This window comes from Physeter macrocephalus, chromosome 11, assembly GCF_002837175.3.
Source record: "Physeter macrocephalus isolate SW-GA chromosome 11, ASM283717v5, whole genome shotgun sequence".
NCBI lineage: Eukaryota > Metazoa > Chordata > Mammalia > Artiodactyla > Physeteridae > Physeter > Physeter macrocephalus.
The window spans coordinates 169,887,559-169,902,743 of record NC_041224.1 but is presented as its reverse complement, the minus strand read 5'-3'; the positions used below and the strand labels follow the sequence as shown (position 1 = coordinate 169,902,743).

At 37.4% G+C, this 15,185-nt stretch overlaps 1 protein-coding gene and 1 pseudogene across 5 annotated transcripts in view; one reads left to right on the top strand and one right to left on the bottom strand.

Moving 5' to 3' along the window:
• RPS6KA5 (ribosomal protein S6 kinase A5) overlaps positions 1 to 15,185 on the top strand; it is a 194,608-nt gene that overhangs the window by 125,968 nt on the left and 53,455 nt on the right. The gene's annotated exons all lie outside the window — the stretch shown is intronic.
• On the bottom strand, positions 4,922 to 5,336 carry LOC102985407 (protein FAM136A-like; annotated as a pseudogene).

The following is a 15,185-nucleotide window of genomic DNA, read 5'->3' as shown; positions in this document are numbered from 1 at the left end:
TCCCGGGACCCTGGCAGTGGCGGGCTGCACAGGCTCCCGGGCGGGGAGGTGTGGAGAGTGACCTGTGCTCGCACACAGGCTTCTTGGTGGCGGCAGCAGCAGGCTTAGCGTCTCATGCCCGTCTCTGGGGTCCGCGCTGATAGCCGCGGCTCGTGCCCGTTTCTGGAGCTCCATTAAGCGGCCTGCTTAATCCCCTCTCCTCTCGCACCAGGAAACAAAGAGGCAAGAAAAAGTCTCTTGTCTCTTCAGCAGCTCCAGACTTCTCCCGGACTCCCTCCCGGCTAGCCGTGGTGCACTAATCCCTTCAGGCTGTGTTCAGGCCGCCAACCCCAGTCCTCTCCTGGCTTCAGACAGAAGCCCTGAGCCTCAGCTCCCAGCCCCCACCCGCCCCGGCGGGTGAGCAGACGAGCCTCTCGGGCTGGTGAGTGCCGGTCGGCACCGATCCTCTGCGAGAATCTCTCTGCTTTGCCCTCCGCACCCCTGTTACTGTGCTCTCCTCTGTGGCTCTGAAGCTTCCCCACTCCGCCACCCGCGGTGAGTGCCGGTCGGCACCGATCCTCTGCGAGAATCTCTCCGCTTTGCCCTCCGCACCCCGCTGCTGCGCTCTCCTCCGTGGCTCTGAAGTTTCCCCCTCCGCCACCCTCAGTCTCCGCCCGTGAAGGGGCTTCTAGTGTGTGGGAACCTTTCCTCCTTCACAGCTCCCCCGCAGTGGTGCAGGTCCCGTCCCTATTGTTTTGTCTCTGTTTATTCTTTTTTCTTTTGCCCTACCCAGGTACGTGGGGAGTTTCTTGCCTTTTGGAAGGTCTGAGGTCTTCTGCCAGCGTTCAGTGGGTGTTCTGTAGGAGTTGTTCCACGTGTAGTTGTATTTCTGATGTATCTGTGGGGAGGAAGGTGATCTCCGCGTCTTACTCTTCCGCCATCTTCTCTCCCAGCCCTCTAGAACTTTTTCATCTTGCAAAACTAAACTCTGTACCCATTGAACAATTCCCCATCTTCCCCTCCTCCTAGCCCCTGCCAACCACCATTCCTCTTTCTGTTTCTATGAGTTTGACTATTTTAGATATCTAATATAAGTGGAATCACGCAGGATTTATCTTTTTGTGACTACTTACTTCAGTTAGGATAATGTCCTCAGTGTTTTTCCATGTTGTGGCATGAGACAGGATTTCCATCTTCTTTTAAGACTGAATACTATTTCATTGTATGTATGTACCACATTTTGTTTATCCATTCATCCACTGATGGACACTTGAGTTGCTTTCACTTATTGGCTGTTGTGAATAATGCTGCAATGAACATGAGTGTACAAATATCTCTTTGAGATCATTCTTTCAATTCTTTTGCATATATGCCCAGAATTGGAATTGCTGGATCATGTGACAATTCTATTTTTAATGTTTTGAGGAACCTTCATACTGTTTTCCGTAGAAGCTGCACCATTTTACATTCCCATTAACAGTGCACAAGGGTTCCAATTTCTCCACATCCTCACCTATACTTGTTATTTCTGCTTTTTTGATTGTGGCCCTCCTAATGAGCATGAAGTGATATCTCGTAGTTTTAATTTGCATTTCTGTAATGATCAGTGATATTGAGTCATCTTTTTATATGCTTATTAGCCATTTGCATACCATCTTTGGACGAATGTTTATTGAAGTCCTTTGCCTATTTTTTAATCAAATTTATTTGCTTTTTTGTTGTTGAGTTGTAGGAGTTCTTTATATATTCTGGATATTAACCCCCATCAGATATGTGGTTTGCAAACTTTTTCTCCCATTCTGTAGGTTGTCTTTTTACTTTGCTTGTTTCCTTTGATGCAAGGAAGTTTTAAATTTTAATGTCGACCCATTTGTCTATTTTTGCTTTTGTTGCTGTGCTTTTGGTGTCAGACCCAAGAAATCACTGCCAAATCCAATGTCATGAAGCTTTCCCCCTATGTTTTCTTCTAGTAGTTTTATAGTTTTAGGTTTTACATTTAGGTCTTCAGTTCATTTTGAGTTAATTTTTGTATTTGGGGTAAGGTAAGAGCCAACTTTATTTTTTTGTGCGTATGAATATTCAGTTTTACCAGCATCATTTGTTGAAGAGCCTATCCTTTCCCCATTGGCACCCTTGTCAAAGATCATTTGACCACATGCATAAAGATTTATTTCTGGGCTCTTTATTCTGTTCCATTGGTCTGCATGTTTGTCTTTATTTAAGTCAAAAATGTTTTGATTGCTGTAGTTTTGTAATATGTTTTGAAATCAGGAAGTGTGAGACCTCCAACTTTTTTCTTCTTTTTCAAGGTTGTTTTGGCTATTAAGGGTCCTTTGAGATTCCATATGAATTTTAAGATTTTTTTTCTATTTCTACAAAAGGGTTATTGGGATTTTGATAGGGATTATGTTGACTCTGTAGATCACTTTGGGTAGTATAGATGTTTTAACAATATTGTCTTCCAGTCCATGAGCATGGGGTGTCTTTCCATTTATTTGTGTCTTTTTAAATTTCTTTCATAAAATTTTGTAATTTTAATTGTCCAAGTCTTTTGACCCCTTGGTCTAGTTAACTTCTAAGTATTTTATTATTTTTGATGCTTATTTTAAATGGGATTTCCCCCCCTTAATTTCCTTTTGGTATTCTTCATTGTTAGTGTATAGAAACATAACTAGTTTTTTTTTAATTTATTTATTTTATTTATTTATTTTTGGCTGCGTTGGGTCTTCGTTGCTGTGCACAGGCTTTCTCTAGTTGTGGTAAGTGGGGGCTACTCTTCGTTGCAGTGAATGTGCTTCTCATTGTGGTGGCTTCTCTTGTTGCAGAGCGTGGGCTGTAGGCATGCAGGCTTCAGTAGTTGTGGCATGCAGACTCAGTAGCTGTGGCTCGAGGGCTCTAGAGCGCAGGTTCAGTAGTTGCGGCGCACGGGCTTAGTTGCTCCGCGGCATGTGGGATCTTCCTGGACCAGGGCTTGAACCCACGTCCCCTGCATTGGCAGGCAGATTCTTAACCACTGCGCCAGCAGGGAAGTCCCATAACTAATTTTTGTATGTTGATTTTGTTTCCTGTAATATTGCTGGTTCTCTTATTAGTTCTAACAGGTTTTTTGTGTGTGAAATCTTTAGGGTTTTTTACATATAAGATCATATTATCTGCAAGCAGACATAATTTTACTTCTTCCTTTCCAATTTGGATGTCTTTTATTTCTTTTTCTTGCCTAACTGCTCTGGGTAAGACATTCAGTGCTATGTTGAATAGAAATGGTGAGAGGGAGCATCCTTACCTTGTTACTCATCTGAGAGGAAAGCTTTCAGTTTTTCACCATTGAGTATGATGTTTGCTGTGGGCTTTTCATACATGGTTTTGTTATGTTGAGGTAGTTTCATTCTATTCCTAGCTTGTTGTTAAGTGCTTTTTTTTTTATCATGAAAAGGTATTGAACTTTGTCAAATGCTTTTTCTGTATCAGTTGAGATGATCATGTGGTTTTTGTCCTTCGTTCTGTTAATGTGGTGTATTACATTGATTGATTTTTTGAATCTTGAACCATTCTTTCATTCCAAGATCTCACTTGGTCATGGCGTATAATCCTTTTTATGTGCCGTTGAATTCAGTTTGCTAGCATTTTTTTTTTTGGAAGAAAAATTAAGTCTTATTTATGTTTAAAACCAAACCACTAGGAAAATATATCACAGTCTTGAAATAGCAAATAGTCAGGCTATATTATCATTTCAAGTAATAAGTTGGTAAAAACACAATGAGGTCCTTGAAAAAACGATAAGGTGCCAGAACTGGGGCAAGAACAACGCATGTCACAAAAGTGGTATTTGGTAATGAAGGGCTGTCCCGTTTTTTGCTCTGAAGGAGTCACAGCTTGCCCCTGAGTTGCTTTCTTTTTCTCCTCTGACCTTCGTGTTGCCAAGGGATCGTTTCAACAGAGCTCTGTTATTACAGGGGGCAAAGTAAGCAATATTGGGTTTCGGCTTTCGTTCTATTTTGATTTATGAAAACCAGATTTTTCCAAAGCCAGTACTTCATAACTCTCTTAATTAAGCAGCTAACATTCCCTTTCGCTGTTCATTCCGGAATACTAGCATACAGCACAGTCACAGTCCCCTTTCCCTTCAAGCGTGAGTGTCACTGCAAGATTGTCTTGTCACTCGGCTGACTCTGCTGCAGACAGCCTCAGGGCTCATCGTGGCTGCCAGTTAGAGGGAAGGTTTGGTTCCCCTACCAGTGTGATAGCGCTTCTTATATTCTTGCAGCGTCTCCAGGCTGAAAGGTGTCATGTGGGAGAATTTTAAGAAATGCGCATCCACATCTTGATGGCCAGAAAGGACCCTTTCAAAGTTTTTATCCAAACTACCTCTCCCAACTCTACATCTTTAAAGCAACTTCATGCCCTCGTATATAAAACAAAACCAAGCAAAACAAATCCCCAGAAGCCCCCTTTCCCCTTCTAAATTAGTGACCTCCTGGATTTTGTTTTATTTCCAGTTTATGGAAAATGTAGTGATCCTTCTGGCAAACAGGAGGTTGGCAACAAATAGAAACACCTCTCCTCACACTCCACCAGATCATAAGCAGGTCAGATGAACCTGCCAGCCTGTTGGTATCTGTGTACTAAGAGAATCTGGTACCTTGGAGGGCTCTGGTTTGGTACAAGGGAAACTCCCTGATGCCAGAATAAGCCCTGGCCACATGAAATTCAGGCTCACAAAAATTCTCCTGTGCTATCTCTGACCCGAATTTTAGCACCAGGTTTTTTCACTTTATAGGATTCAAACACAAAGGAACCAGTGTCCAGAGGCAAATGACATAGGCCTTAAACTTGCTGCCATGGTTAATTTCCTCATTCATAAACTTTCCTTAGAAAACCCAAATCCCCATTCCTCTTTTTAAATAGATTCCTGCCTTCAGCCCCGATGGCCAGTAGCAGACAGCTATTTCCCAGTGGATGAGAGAGACTCCTTCATCTTCTTGGTCATGGTTGGGATGAGGTTCACGTGGTCATCCACACGCTTGGTCACGCAACTCTCCAGCTGCCGCTTCACCTGAAGCTCTTTACTCCCCGCATCTATTGAATCTTTGGCTTTGTCGTTGCAATGCATAGTGCATCGGGCCAGGCGGTCCTGGAACTCCTCCAGCTCGCTGGTCACCAGGGCCTGGGCTTGAGCCAGAGGTGCATGGCAGTGCTCAATGCACTGGTGAACTTGCTGCATGGACGCCTGGCTGTCCTCACAACAGCCAGTGCTGCACCGGAACATGAGGCCCTGAATCTTCCAGATGTTCTCTCTCCAGATTCTTCACCTTAGAGTCCACCGCCTCCTACACCCGGAGCTGCTGCAGCTCCGCCATGGCCACCCTGTGCTGCTCCCCACGGCGCCGGCGCCCACATGGACTCCCGCGCTGGAGCCCGCCCCCAGTTTGCTAGCATTTTGCTGAGGACTTTTACATCAGTTTTCATCAAGAATATTGAGCTGTAATGTTCTTTTCTTGTAGTATCTTTCCCTGGCTTTGGTATCAGGTTAATGTTGGTCTCATAAAATTAGTTTGGAAGTGTTCTCTTCAGTTTTTTAGGGAAAGTTTGAGGAGGAGTGGTCCTACTACTTCTTTAAATGTTTTTTAAGAATGTCCAGTAAGCCATCTGGTCCTGGCCTTTTCTTTGTTGGGAGATTTTTGATTACTAATTCAGTGTCCTTACTGATTATGGGTCTGTTCAAATTTTCTATTCATGATTCAGTCCTGGTAGATTGTATGTTTCTAGGAATTTATCCATTCGAAATTATTCAATTTGTTGGTGTATAATTTAGTTTCTTGTAAGGTCTTCTCTTTAATTTCTGATTTTAGTTGAATCTTCTCTCTCTTTTTCTTAATCTAGCCAAGAGTTTGTCAGTTTTGTTTATCTTTTCAAAAATCTAAGTTTTGCTGGTTTTTTTCTGTTGTTCTGTTTTCTGTTTCATTTATTTATGCTTCAATCTTTATCATTTCTTTCCTTCTGCTAACTTTTGGTTTAGTTTATTCTTCTTTTTCTAGTTCCTTGAGGTGTAAAGTTAAGTTGTTGATTTGAGAGGTTTCTTATTTGTAAATGGTAAGGGTTTAGAGATATAAATTTTTCTCTTAGAACTGCTTTCATTGCATCCAGTGAAATAATATTTTGTGCTTTCATTTCATTTCTCTAAATATTTTATAATTTTTCCTGTGATTTCTTTTCTGACCAATTGCTTGTTTGAAAGCATGCTGTTTAATTCTACATAGTCATGGATTTTCCAGTTTTCTTTCTGCTACTGAATTCTAGTTTTATTAGGTGTAAAGTTAAGTTGTTGATTTCTTTGAATCTTTTAAAATGAAATCCATTCCTGTCTCAATGAACTAAGATAGTCCCTTTTGTTTTCTTTTCAAAATTGGCATATTGAATCTTTAATTTATTAGGAATTAATTTATATATATGTGTGAGGTGGGGATCTTATTTTTTTCTCTTTTTATATAGATAACTCAGTTGACTGAACTATTCATTGAATAGTCAGTTAATCCCTTCCCTACTGATTTGAAAAGCAACTTTGCCATATGCCAAATTCCTATGCATGCTTGTGAGTCTATTTCTAGGCTCTTCATTCAATTCCATTTGTCTGCTTGCCTCTCCCTGAGTCAAAATTGAAAAATCTGAAGGGCCATAGCTTTACGGTATGTCTTTAATCTGGAAAGGTGAGATCTTTCCCCTCTTCACACTTATCCTATCATTCTCTCCTTATTTCCCCTGACCTTCCTCCTGCCTCTTCACTGTCTTTGCTATTCTTGGTCTTTTGTTCCTCAGTGTGTATTGAATTTTTAAATTAATTTGGAGAAAACTGTGATCTTTGGATATTGAATCTAAAACACAAATTTGCATATATATTCATATTTTCCCATTTATTTCCTTGTTTTTATGTCTTTCAATAATATTTTCTAATTTTTGTAATGATTTATACATATATTATTAGATTTATTTCTATTAACTTATTTTATTCCTGTTGACAAAAATTAGAATATCTGTTTTTCTTGGCAAAGCATAGGAATGTTGTTGATCTTGTACATAGCAATATTGGTGAATTCATATTAGTTCCACTAATTTACAGATTCACTTGGATTTTTTATGTAGATGACTATATTAAAAGAAAAATCAGAACTGCTATTTGTAAGTAATGATGGCTTTGTATCTTTTTGATTCTCATACTTTTTATTTTGTGTGTGTTTGGGGATGTGTGGTTTGGTTTGGTTTTGTTGCTCTGTCTACTAAGTTTTATATGTATATATCCTTGCTTTTTACTTTGAAGCCATGTGTTTTAGGTTTTAGCCATTTAGTATGGTATCTGCTCTAGGTTTTTGATACATAAATTATATTCTTAGTATACTGATATAAGGAAATTCTTATGTTTTTTTCTTTAATCACCTAGTGGTGTGAGTTACATTAATAGGTTTTTTCTTTTTCAGTGTTAAACCATCTTTCAATTCTTGGAATAAACTTAACTTCTGTGACATATATTTTTAATATATTGCTGGATTTTGTTTGCTAATATTTTATTTAAGATTTTATTGTCTAAGTTGACCTGTAATTTTCCTTTCTAATGTTGTATTTGTCTGATTTTGGCATCATGATTATACTAACATCATGAAAGTAATTTGGAATAGTTTATATAAGATAGACAGTTCCTCTGAAGGTTTCCTCTGAATGCACTTCTAGCTATCAGAGTGTATTTTTTTCTTTTTTTTCCTTTCTAGGTGCATATGAGTGGCTTTTCAAATACTGATTTAATTTTTTTTTAATATTTATAGTTATATTCAGGTTTTCAATTTTTTCTTGAGTCAATGTTGGTAAGTTATGTTTTTATAGAAAATGTTATATTTTTGTTTTTAAATTCTTTGGCATCATATTATTCATAGAAGTGCTTTAGTTTTTAATCTGTATTGTAACTGTAGTAATGTTTTCTTTTAAATGACTAATATTACTGATTTGTAACTTTCCTCCTCTTTTCTTGCTCAGTTTGCTGGAGATTTGTCCATTTTATTAGTCTTTTTCCAGAAACAGCTTTTATCAAGCCTCTCAATTTTTCTGTTTCTTTGATGATCTTCCTTTATTACTTCATTCCTTTTACTTTCTGTTAGTTTCTTTTGTTTCTTTTATTAAACTTTTGAGTTGGACATCCAGCTCACTAATATTTAATCATTCTTTTTTTTAATAAAACTGAATTTCTAAGAATAGCTTTAGATGTATCTCACAAGTTATAATATATAGCATTTTTACTGTTATTTATTGTGGTTTTTTACCTTGGGCCATGAATTATTTTAAAATGGGTTCTTAAGTTTTCATGTATATAGGATTTTTGAGCTATCTTTTTGTAAATGAGTTTTAGTTTTATTGCTTTCTGTTTGGACAAGAAAACATATATGGTTTTATTTCTGTGGTTTTTGAGATTTGCTTTGTGACCTATTATTTGGTTAACTTTTGTAAATGTGCCATGAATACTTGAAATGACTGTATAGTCATTCTCTAACTGTTAGATAGCAAATTTTATATATTTTCACGAACATCATGCATATCTTCCATAGCTTCACCAATTATTTTCCTGCATGATCAGTTAGTTATAAAAGAGGTAGTTAAAGTGCCCACTATGATTGCAGATTTGTCCGTTTCTTCTTGGAAATCTCACCGTTTTTGCTTTATGTGGTTTAAGGCTCTTCAAAAATTTTTGAGTGTGTTAGTCTTGGAATAGTGTTATTTTCTAGTGAAATGTTCCTTTTATTATTATGTAGTGACCCTGCCTAATTTTAATATTTTTTTGGCCTTAAAGTTCATTTTCCTGCTATCATTAAAGATATTCCAGCTTTCTATTGGTTAATGCTGGTCTGATATATCTTTTTCCATCTCTTTACTTTCAATATTTCTTTGTCATTATGTTTTAGGTGTGCCTTTTGTAAATAACATATAACTGGATTTTGTTTTTGATCCAGAGAGTTTCTATCTTTTAACTGGTGAGTTAAATCTGTATATTATGACTGCTGATATACTTTTATTTATTTCTCTTATCTTGCTGTGTGCTTCTCTTTATCATAATTTCTCTTTGCTTTTTCCCCTTCTTTCCTCTCTTCTATTTAAATGATTAAGATTTCTTTATTTCATTTTCCCAGTTGTCTAGAAGTTATATATATTCTATATCTGTTCTCTGAGTGGTTATTACCGTGAAATTTTTAACTTATGCAGGCATACCTTGGAGTTATTGGGGGTTCAGTTTCAGACCACCACAGTAGAGCAAGTCACATGAACTTTTTGGTTTCCCAGTGCATATAAAGGTTATGTCTGTGCTAAACTGCAGTCTATTAAGTATGGTATAAATAGCATTATGTCTTTAAAAAAGTGCATACCTTAATTTAAAAATACTTTATTGCTAAAAATGCTAACCACCACCTGAGGCTTCAATGAGTTGTAATCCTTTTGCAAGTGGAGGGTCTTGCCTCAATGTTGATGGCTGCTGACTGATCAGGGCGGTGTTTGCTGAAGGTTGGGTGACTATGGCGATTTAAAAAAATAAGACAACAATGAAGTTTGCTGCATTGATTGACTCTTCCTTTTGCAAATAATTTCTCTGTCGCATAAGATGCTGTTTGATAGCATTTACCATCAGTAGAACTTCTTTTAAAAATACTTTATTGCTAAAAATGCTAACCACCACCTGAGCCTTCAGTGAATCATAATCTTTTAGCTGGTGGAGGATCTTGTCTCCATGTTGGTGGCTGCTGACTGATCAGGGTGGTGGTTGCTGAAGGTTGGGCTCACTGTGGCCATTTCTTAAAATAAGACAACAATGAAGTTTGTCGCAGCAGTTGACTCTTCCTTTTACAAATGATTTCTCTGTAGCATGCAATGCTGTCTGGTAGCATTTTACCCAGAATAGAACTTTCAAAACTGGAAACCTCTTAAATCCTGACACTGCTTGATAAACTAAATTTATGTAACATTCTAAATCCTTTATTGTCATTTCAACAATATTCACAGCATCTTCACCAAGAGTAGATTTCATCTCAAGAAACCACTATCTTTGCTCATCCCTAAGAAGCAGCTCGCCATCTGTTAAAATATTATCATAAAATTGCAGCAATTCAGTCACATCTTCAGGCTCCACTTCTAATTCCAATTCCTTTGCTTTTTCTACCATATCTGCAGATACTTCCTCCATTGAAGTCTTGAACCCCTCAAAGTCCCCCAGGAGAGTTGGAATCAACTTTTTTCAAACTCCTGTTAATGTTGGTATTTTAACTGCTTCCCATGAATCACAGGTGTTCTCAATGGCATCTAGAATGGTGGATCCCTTCCAGAAAATTTTCAGTTTACTTTGCCCAGATCCATCAAAAGAATCACTTGTCTATGGCACCTATAGCCTTAAATGTATTTCTTAAATAATAAGACTTGAAAGTTGGAATTACTCCTTGATCCATGGGCTGCAGAATGTATGCTGTGTTAGCAGGCATGAAAATAACATTAATCTCATTGTACATCTCCATCAGAGCTGTTGGGTGACAAGGTGCATGGTCAACGAGCAGTAATATTTTGAAAGGAATCTTATTTTCTGAGCAGTAGATCTTAAAACAATAGGCTTAAAATTATAAACCATGTTATAAACAGATGTGCTGTCATCTAGGCTTTGTTGTTTCATTTAAAGAGCACAGGCAGAGTAGATTTAGCATAATACTTAATGGTCCTAGGATTTTCAGAATGGTAAATGAGCACTGGCTTCAACTTAAAGTCACCAAATGCATTAGCCCCTAACAAGAGAGTCAGCCTATCCTTTGAAGCTTTGACGCCAGGCACTGACTTCTCTCCGGCTAGGAAAGTCCTAGGTGGCATCTTCTTCCAATAGAAGGCTGTTTTGTCTGCCTTGAAAATCTGTTGTTTAGTGTAGCCACCTTCATTAATTATCTTAGCTAGATCTTCTGGATACCTTGCTGCAACTTTTATGTCAGCACTTGCTGCTTCACCTTGCACTTTTATGTTATGGAGACAGCTTCTTTCCTTAAACTTCCTGAGCCAACCTTTGCTAGCTTCACTTTTGCAGCTTCCTCATCTCTCTCAGGACTTCATAGAATTGAAGAGAGTTAGGGCCTTGCTCTGGATTAGGCTTTGACTTGAGAGAATGTTGTAGCTGGTTTGATCTATCCAGACTACTAAAACTTTCTCCATATCAGCAGTAAGGCTGTCTCGCTTTCTTATCATTCATGTGTTCACTGGAGCAACACTTTTAATTTCCTTCAAGAACTTTTCCTTTGCATTCACAATTTGGCTAACTGTTTGGTGCAAGAGACCTACCTTTTGGCCTTCTTGGCTTTTGACATGCCTTTCTCTCTAAGCTTAGTCATTTTTAGTTTTTGATTTAAAGTGAGAGCTGTGTGACTCTTCCTTTCACTTGAACACTTAAGGGTCATTGTAGGGTTATTAATTGGCCTAATTTCAATATTGTTGTGTCTCAGGGAATAGGGGAGCCCGAGGAAAGGGAGAGAGATGGGGGAACAGCCAGTTGGTCTCAGATCACATACAATATTTATTGATTTAAGTTTGCTGTCTTATATGGGCCCAGTTCATGGCACCCCAAAATAATTACAATAGTAACATCAAAGATTACTGATCACAGGTTAGCACAACAAGTATAATAATAATGAAAACTTTGGAAATATTGCAAGAATTACCAAACTATAACACAGAGACAAGAAGTGAGCAAATGCTATTGGAAAAAAATGGTGCCAATAGACTTGCTCGTCACAGGGTTGCCACAGTCTTCAATTTGTAAAAAGCACAATATCTGTGAAACACAGATAAACACACAATAAAGCAAAGCACAGTAAAACAAGGTATGGCTGTATACCGACTTAACAGAGTCTAAAATTAACAATTATGTCTATGATTGTCATGACCACTACAAGAACATTAGAATGTTTTAGCTTCAGTTATCCATCTCGTTTTATATGTTATTGTTACTTATTATTTCAGTCCCATCTTGTGTTATATTTCCCAGATTGATTATTGTGTAGTTATTATTTTCATTTTATAAATTCAGAGTTTGTTTAGATTTTCTCACGTTTACCTGTTTTCTCTGCTCATTACTGCTTTTTACATCTTACTCTTTTCTTGTGAGTTCAGTTCATTTCTGAAGTGCATCCTTTAGATGTCTTTTTAAACAGGATCAATGAATAGTAAACTCTATCTTTATCTTAAAATGCCTTTATTTTGCCTTGCATATACAGTGATAATTTAGCTGGATATGAACATACCTAGGAATGGACTAGGTTTTTGTCTTTGGTATCTTTTTATTGTAAAATAAAACACAAAAACAAAATGAAAGTATGGCTTAGTGAGTTGTTACTATAAAGCAAACACTCTTATAACCACCACTCAAGTTAAAAAATAGAAATTTGCTACCCATGGATATATTTTTATTTAGTCTGCTTGGGACTGTAGCAACATTCAGGATAATTTTCTCAAATATGTCTTATACTTCACAGATTCTCTTTAGTTGTGTCTAATCTGTTTAATCTGCCTATTTTTATTGTATTTTTTCATTTATACAGTTCTATTGTATTCTTTTACATATCTTTCTACTCTTTTCTATGCTGCTGTGTTGTTTTATGGATATTTTCCTTTCTTTATGTCTTTCATCTTTTACAACATACTAGGCCTTTTCTTTTTTTTTTAAATATCTTTATTGGAGTATAATTGCTTTACAATGGTGTGTTAGTTTCTGCTTTACAACAAAGTGAATCAATTATACATATACATATGTTCCCATATCTCTTCCCTCTTGCGTCTCCCTCCCTCCCACCCTCCCTATCCCACCCCTCTAGGTGGTCACAAACCACCAACAGTGCAAGAGTGTTCCCTTTTCTCCACACCCTCTCCAACATTTATTGTTTCTAGATTTTTAAATTATGGCTATTCTGACCAGTGTGAGAAGATATCTCATTGTAGTTTTGATTTGCATTCCTCTAATGATTAATGATGTTGAGCATTCTTTCATGTGTTTGTTGGCAATCTGTATATCTTCTTTGGAGGACCTTAATGACAGGTCTTCTGCCCATTTTTGGATTGGGTTGTTTGTTTTTTTGTTATTGAGCTGCATGAGTTGCTTATAAATTTTGGAGATTAATCCTTTGTCAGTTGCTTCATTTGCAAATATTTTCTCCCATTCTGAGGGTTGTCTTTTGGTCTTGTTTATGGTATCCTTTGCTGTGCAAAAGCTTTTAAGTTTCATTAGGTCCCATTTGTTTATTTATGTTTTTATTTCCATTTCTCTAGGAGATGGGTCAAAAAGGATCTTGCTGTGATTTATGTCATAGAGTGTTCTGCCTATGTTTTCCTCTAAGAGTTTGATAGTGTCTGGCCTTACATTTAGGTCTTTAACCCATTTTGAGTTTATTCTTGTGTGTGGTGTTAGGGAGTGTTCTAATTTCATACTCTTTCATGTACCTGTCCAGTTTTCCCAGCACCACTTATTGAAGAGGCTGTCTTTTCTCCACTGTATATCCTTCCCTCCTTTATCAAAGAAAAGGTGACCATATGTGTGTGGGTTTATCTCTGGGCTTTCTATCCTGTTCCATTGATCTATATTTCTGTTTTTGTGCCAGTACCATACTGTCTTGATTACTGTAGCCTTGTAGTATAATCTGAAGTCAGGGAGCCTGATTCCTCCAGCTCCATTTTTCATTCTCAAGATTGCTTTGGCTATTCGGGGTCTTTTGTGTTTCCATACAAATTGTGAAATTTTTTCTTCTAGTTCTGTAAAAAATGCCAGTGGTAGTTTGATAGGGATTGCATTGAATCTGTAGATTGCTTTGGGTAGTAGAGTCATTTTCACAATGTTGATTCTTCCAATCCAAGAACATGGTATATCTCTCCATCGATGTGTATCATCTTTAATTTCTTTCATCAGTGTCTTATAATTTTCTGCATACAGGTCTTTTGTCTCCTTAAGTAGGTTTATTCCTAGATATTTTATTCTTTTTGTTGCAATGGTAAATGGGAGTGTTTTCTTAATTTCACTCTCAGATTTTTCATCATTAGTGTATAAGAATGCCAGAGATTTCTGTGCATTAATTTTGTATCCTGCTACTTTACCAAATTCATTGATTAGCTCTAGTAGTTTCCTGGTAGCCTCCTTAGGATTCGAATAAAAGTGGTGAGAGTGGGGAAACTTGGTCTTATTCCTGATTTAGTGGAAATGGTTTCAGTTTTACACCATTGAGGATGATGTTGGCTGTGAGTTTGTCATATATGGCTTTTATTATGTTGAGGAAAGTTCCTTGTATGCCTACTTTCTGCAGGGTTTTGATCATAAATAGGTGTTGAATTTTGTCAGAAGCTTTCTCTGTATCTACTGAGATGATCGTATGGTTTTTCTCCTTCAGTTTGTTGGTATGGTGTATCACGTTGATTGATTTGCGTATATTGAAGAATCCTTGCATTCCTGGAATAAACCCCTCTTGATCATGGTGTTTGATCCTTTTAATGTGCTGTTGGATTCTGTTTGCTAGTATTTTGTTGAGGATTTTTGCATCTATGTTCATCAGTGATATTGGCCTGTAGTTTTCTTTCTTTGTGACGTCTTTGTCTGGTTTTGGTATCAGGGTGATGGTGGCCTCATAGAATGAGTTTGGGAGTGTTCCTCCCTCTGCTATCTTTTGGAAGAGTTTGAGAAGGATAGGTGTTAGCTCTTCTCTAAATGTTTGATAGAATTCGCCTGTGAAGCCATCTGGTCCTGGGCTTTTGTTTGTTGGAAGATTTTTAATCACAGTTTCAATTTCAGTGCTTGTGATTAGTCTGTTCATATTTTCTATTTCTTCTTGGTTCAGTCTCGGCAGGTCGTGCATTACTAAGAATTTGTCCATTTCTTCCAGGTTGTCCGTTTTATTGGCATACAGTTGCTCGTAGTAATCTCTAATAATCTTTTGTATTTCTGCAGTGTCCGTTGTTACTTCTCCTTTTTCATTTCTAATTCTATTGATTTTAGTCTTCTCCCTTTTTTTCTTGATGAGTCTGGCTAATGGTTTATCCATTTTGCTTATCTTCGCAAAGAACCAGCTTTTAGGTTTATTGATCTTTGCTGTCATTTCCTTCATTTCTTTTTCATTTATTTCTGATCTCATCTTTATGATTTCTTTCCTTCTGCTAAATTTGGGGGGTTTTTG